The sequence below is a fragment of the Spinacia oleracea genome, chromosome 3 (genome assembly GCF_020520425.1).
Source record: "Spinacia oleracea cultivar Varoflay chromosome 3, BTI_SOV_V1, whole genome shotgun sequence".
Classification (NCBI taxonomy): Eukaryota; Viridiplantae; Streptophyta; class Magnoliopsida; order Caryophyllales; family Amaranthaceae; genus Spinacia; species Spinacia oleracea.
The window spans coordinates 95,637,596-95,643,980 of NC_079489.1; the positions used below are offsets into that span (position 1 = coordinate 95,637,596).

Sequence of the window (6,385 nt, forward strand, 5' to 3'; positions counted from 1 at the left end):
ACAATATTTCCGTTTCCGGCAATATCTCCGATTCTGGCAATATTTCCATTTCCGATAATATTTTCCGATACGTACCATGTTTCCGTTTCCGGCAACATCTACGACTTGGATAATATTTATATTTCCGATACGATCCATATTTCCGTTTCCGGCAATATCATCGTTTCCGGAGTATTCATTTCTTGCCTGTGACGATCTTAGCTCCCACTGAAACCAAGATCCGTCGGTTCCGAATATTCATAGATGGAGTATTTAATGCCATTAAATACTTGATCCGTTTACGTACTATTTGTGTGACCCTACGGGTTCAGTCAAGAGTAAGCTGTGGATTAATATCATTAATTCCACTTGAACTGAAGCGGCCTCTAGCTAGGCATTCAGCTCACTTGATCTCACTGAATTATTAACTTGTTAATTAATACTGAACCGCATTTATTAGACTTATCATAGAATGCATACTTGGACCAAGGGCATTATTTCCTTCAAGGTCTCTCCTCCCTCTTGACCTTGAATTGGAGAGGACACTAAGGAGATTAAGGCGCGTTCGAACTCGCTCGTCAAGCCACAACCGGTTTGAATCCTTGAGTGTAGGCATGGAACAAGAAGAGAGTGAGCAAGCCTTTGAAACCGTGGCGCTCCCGGTTAAGAATTTGGGTATACCGGGAGCATTTGAAGCAACATGTGGTATCCAAGCTCCCACAACCAATACTAATAACTTCGAAATCAAACCCGCTTTGATTAACTTGGTTCAAAGCCATCCTTTTTGTGGGAAGAGCAACGAGTCACCACACGAGCACCTAAAGCAATTCGAACATTATTGTGATACAATCAAACACAATGGTGTGACTTCGGACTGTAACACCCTAATAATTCCTTGCTTTTTATAAAACATTTTCCGACTTAAATCACAGGAATTACCAAGATATTACCGCCACCGTGATAACGGCTAAGGCTATTTACCAGAATTACGCAGCAGAATTAACTAACTTTCAAAACATATTAAATAAATATTAAATGGTAATTAAAACAAGTTGGAACCGTTGAGGCCCAAACTAAACAAACCGTTTGAAATCCATTAACTGAAAATAGTAGTATTAGTCGAAACGATAGTCATGACTAAATAAAAATAAAGAGTAAATAGAATTTATAAAATACGGAAGCATAAAACTCTCAACTCGAATCCCATGATAACTTCTCCAGCAAGTTATCTCTACAGACCTGCTTATTTAAAAATCTACTCCCCAACAACGCAAATGCAATTGATGGATCATCATAGGGTCATTAAGGCAAAGGCCATGACCAGAAGACATGAAGCACGAAGTCAACAAAAGCTGAGTACGAACAAGCTAGAATAACATTCTATCCTAACATGCTTCACTCGACAATTAAATAATCCACATGCAAAAGCCATATAATAAACAAGTAAACATGGAGACAATACTCGACACGAGACACGACTCTTGACTGTAATCCCCCGTAATTTTATACATTTTATTTATATATTTTAACTAATATTTAGTATATCTAATATATATTTAAACATAAATTACGGATTTTAGAAACGAATATAATTGAAATATAATTATTTTATTTCATTTCGAACACTTTTAATGATTATGAAATCAAAATGTATTTTCGAGTTTTACTTTAAAACGAATTCGAGTTGCAAAACCATGTTCTATTGAAATTAGAAAACAAGTCCTAACCCATTAAGGATATCCTACTCCTAGCCCAATTGGGAAAAGCCCAAACAAAAAATAAAACCCTCCCCTTCTCCTTCCTGATTCACGTAAAGCAGAAAAAAAAAGAGAAAAAGAGAGACAAGGAGCCTTCTTCAACCCTCGACCAGCAGCCTCATCGACCTCCACCGCGCCGCCGTCCCAGCCACCGTTCGGTATCTCTCCTCCTCCCCTTGTTCTTTCTTTCTTTTTTCGTTCCTTTCCCCCCCTCTGTTTTTCGTTGTCCATTAGCTTAGCCCTTTTCGTTTTTCGCAGCATCACCGCGGCCCAGCCACCGTCGCCGGTAGACCTTGCCGCGAGCCACTGTCGTTCCGCCGTCCAGCTTTTCTCTCTCCCTAATTCGTGGTTATTTCTTAAACCCTAAGTAACTAATTATTTTAAATAAAAGTTGTTAATTTAAATTATGTTCTTGATATTAAATTTATAATTTTTATGGCTTGAACATGATTTTCAGTTTTGGGTTGCTAATTATAAACGAATTATTTTCAGTTTTGGTTAATTAAAAATTGAGTTAGGGTTTATTCATGATTTATTAGTTTGAGTTAAGTTTTCTTGAATTAAAGTTATGAGTTTTGTGGTTTAAATTATAAATTTGAGATTATATGAATTTTATAATAAAGTTATTAATTTTCAGATTATCTAATTATATTGAAATATTGGTTTTTGATTGTTTAAAGTATGAAATTCAAAGTTTTTATGATTATTAATCATGATAGGTTGAGTATGGATCATTGAATTGGTTGTGTTGAGATACTAGGAACGTAGATTGACCATGGTGAAGCTTTTAAATGAATTTATATTGCTGAAAATTTAAAGTACGATGTTTGCAAAAGTTTTCAACGAATTTCAATCACTAGTTCAATAATTATGATGCTAGGAAATCAAATGTTTAAGTTTTGATATTGGGGAAGGCTCTAAATATGTTTAGGATACATTTAGAATGCTTTATTATGGTTGCCAATGATTAGAGGTTGATTGAGATTACTTGTTGGTTGTTTTAGGCGGAGAATTCTCTTTAGGCGACTTTTGAAAGTGTTAAAGTGGCCTATTAGTTTGTTTACACAAGGTACGTACATACCTGTGTGCTTGGAATGTGTGCTAATTGTTGAAACCATGTTGAATTGTTGATGAACTTGGTTATGTTAATGTTGTTGATGAACTTAGTCAGGTTGAAATTGCATGTTTGATACTGTTGGATGAACATATTAAACCTTTATTGCATTTTGAGGATTATAACATGTTAGTATGGAAGATTGATGCAAACATGTTTGATTGGGAACACTAGATTATTCAGTATATAATTCAGATCAATTAATTGTTGTTCCCTTTTTAGCTTTTCACTACTTTATGAGGGCGGAGGACCTTATTTAGTAAGTTGAAACCTTATACCCATATTCAGGGGTTGATCAGTATTAAAGAAAAGATTGGAGTTAATTGGAATGAGTCTTGTTTGATGCCTTTGTGATCACTTACTCAATTCCAAGATACAAACAGTTATAAATAAATGTGAGTTGCATGCCTTAGGTGATTGTTGAGTCATAACAGGGTGTCAATTTGTAAATCATGTAAAGTGAAACTGAGTAGCAATAGCTTTAGACTGTGCACGTCTAGAGTGACGGACAAACAGGAGTTGGGGTTCATGGTGGTAGCCCATGGCCTTTCATTCGGACCGGATTGATCACCGCGTCCTATTTTCAGTCAAACGTTCCTCGATATCGCAGGTCACTGAGGTTACGGAGTCGCGCCCGTACCTCGCCTAGCTAGAAAACTCGGTCCATTGCCTATTTCAATTAAAATAATATTATTGTTATAAAAGTCTAGTCCAGTCTAGCCTAGTCTAGTTAAGTATGGTCGTCAGATTATCATGCTTTGTCTGCCCTTAATTATGTTTAATAGTATCATGTTAGGATTATTATTGCTTTAGTATGTAGTACTCAGCTTTGCTGATTACGTGCTTTGTTTGTGTGTGTTGATCATGGCTATGCCTTATTGATCCTGTGATGACCCATCTTTGGTGAGCAGTCTCTAGGGATCAATAAGCATTGCCCATCTACAGGTTTGAAGATGATGCATCATTGGGATCGGGATTAGAGAGCTTGTAGTTCTATTTGTTTAATTAAGTGATTCAATTTGTTAACTTGGATTTGAAACTTGTCGTACTATTCGTATTTCCTTATTTCAGTTAATTGTTTTGGACCTAATATGTAATAGATTAATTATGAACCCAAAAGTTAGTTTTATGTTTTCCGCTGCAAAATTCTGAATAAGCCGTACGTTTTTACACGGGCGATAATACTTTGATAATTCCCTAGAGTTATATTTAAAAAGGGGTTATTTTAGAAAATGGGAATTGTCGGGGTGTTACAAAGTGGTATTTTTGAGCTAAAGGTTTTACTGACATTTCGTGTCTACCTTTTATATCTTAGGCGCCTAACCAACTAATTAGTTACGTAAAAGTAATTTCACACTAGTGAATAAATTTAAAGTTATTAGCTAGAAATGTTTGAATTTATTTTAATATTGACTCTTGAATCGTGCTTTGAAATACGTTTTTGGTTATGCGAATTAATGTATTTCGATTCTTTTGAAATTCAAATTAATATTTCAAAAAAAAAAAAAAAAAAAAAAAAATTTTTTTTACTGCTGCTGCTGCTATAGTACCGTAAAAAAAAAAAAAAAAAAAAAAAAAAAAAAAAAAAAAATTATTATTTATCGTTTAATAGTTATTCTTTTAATCAATCCAATTCTTATAAATCATTCTTGTTTTATTCTTTTATGCTTCAATGTTTGATATACTATGATTATTTTGAGAGTTGGGTAGTATAGGAAAGGGCATATAGAATAGAATCATTGTGTCTGCATTATGTCAACATGATTGTAATTTCTCTACCTGCTAACTGTCGTGTCTTTCCTATGCTTTGCGATTGATATACATTCTTGCTCATTGTGTATTGTGGGATCATACGGTAAGTGAGAGTACTAATTACTAACATAGAAACTATGTTTAATTGTTATAGATCTCTAATCATGTCTGGCATGGAAGGAAATAGAATAGGGAGCAACTCTAACCCTATTATTCTAAGCGATGATGAAAATGAAATGGATTACGAGTCTGACATTAACAGTTACACCAGCCATGAACTTGTTCTGCGTCGAGTTTTAAGAGCAGGAGAACCTGATAGTGATGATGAAGCCCTTCGTGAATTTGATCGTGCTAGAGGGCAAACTAGGGTCGATATTTATCAAGCTGTTTTGAGACCTGAAAGCGATTCGGAGCCTGAGTTTGAGCATGAATTTGGGTTTGAGTTCGAACAAGAATTTGAGTTTGAGTTCGAGCATGAATTGGAGGTTGAACCTGAGTTTGAGTTTGAGCCTGAACATGAACCTGAACCTGAACCTGAGCCTGAGCCAGAGGAAGCTAATCATCAACTTCAAGGTCTACGAAGATCCTCTAGGCCAAGAAAAGAAGCTTATTATTTTGATATGGATGATGATGATGAACTTAAATATGAGTTATTCACCCTAGAAGGTTATAGCGAATCAAAGGACAAGTCTGATGATGTTTCCCTTTAGCTTTGCTTACATATTTAGTTGTGTGTGAGAAAAATGTTGGACAATCCGCCCAACCATAGTTTATGTTTATATCGTAGAACCTTTTTACGTTATTTTGAGAACAGGTGTGTGTTAATATTTAGGATTGTTATTGACATTCTTCTGAGGAATAAAAGTTAGATTATTGACTATCTAAAGGATCAAAGTTTTACGGGCACGCAAGGGGAATGTTTTCTTCTTTTATTCTAACTTATTATTCGTGATGATTGAAGTTATTCCTCGTCTCTCAGTTGAATGTTTTGCATGATTGTTCATTTCGTGTGCATTTGGAATGTTAATGTGATATTGCATTGCTAGAGGATAATGTAAGTAAAGTTTAGAACCTGAATTAGAGCATATTAATTTCAGGTCGCGCTCTAGGATGGCCAATAATAGTGACCTAGCTGCTGCTATTCGCCTCTTGGCGGAAAAACTAACCCAGGAAAGAACTGAGCGTCCCGATTCTGCAGGGGACATGTTTGAAAGGCTTGCAAAAGTTAAGCCACCATACTTTAAGGGGCAGGCAGACCCCACCTTCCTTGAAAACTGGATCAGGGAATTTGAGAAACTATTTGGGGTGGTAAACTGTCCTGAGCATATGAAAGTAGGCCAAGCTGTCCTCTACCTGAAAGATGAGGCCGACCTTTGGTGGAGGGAAAATGGGACTAGACTAAGTGCTGCTGAGGGATTCAATTGGGATTCTTTTATTGTTGCTTTGAGGGGGAAGTTTTATCCTCCTTTTATGAGGAAGCAGAAAGCCCAGGAATTTATCAACCTTAGGATGGGGAATTTGACCATTGCTGAATACTACAGTAAGTTTATAGCTTTGTCGAGGTTTGCACCTGAGGTGGTATCTACTGAGGAACTAAAGGCTCAGAGGTTTGAACAGGGGTTAACCGATGAGATCCAACTGGGATTAGGCGGGGAAACCTTTACGTCCTTAGACATTGTGTATGGAAGAGCTGCCCATATTTATGGCCTGCAGACCAGGAGGGACAAAAAGAATATTGTTGTTGGGGATAAAAGGAAAGAGTTTAATGCTGGGGGAAGTCAGG

The 6,385-nt window shown here is 36.2% G+C and overlaps 1 long non-coding RNA gene across 1 annotated transcript; it reads left to right on the forward strand.

Annotated features, from left to right (window-relative positions):
• Positions 1-1,010: 1,010 nt before the first annotated feature.
• On the forward strand, positions 1,011-4,057 carry LOC130469196 (uncharacterized). The gene is made up of 4 exons (XR_008929585.1): positions 1,011-1,894; positions 1,995-2,084; positions 2,741-2,805; positions 3,762-4,057. It is a non-coding gene; the product is annotated as an uncharacterized lncRNA (long non-coding RNA).
• Positions 4,058-6,385: the final 2,328 nt, after the last annotated feature.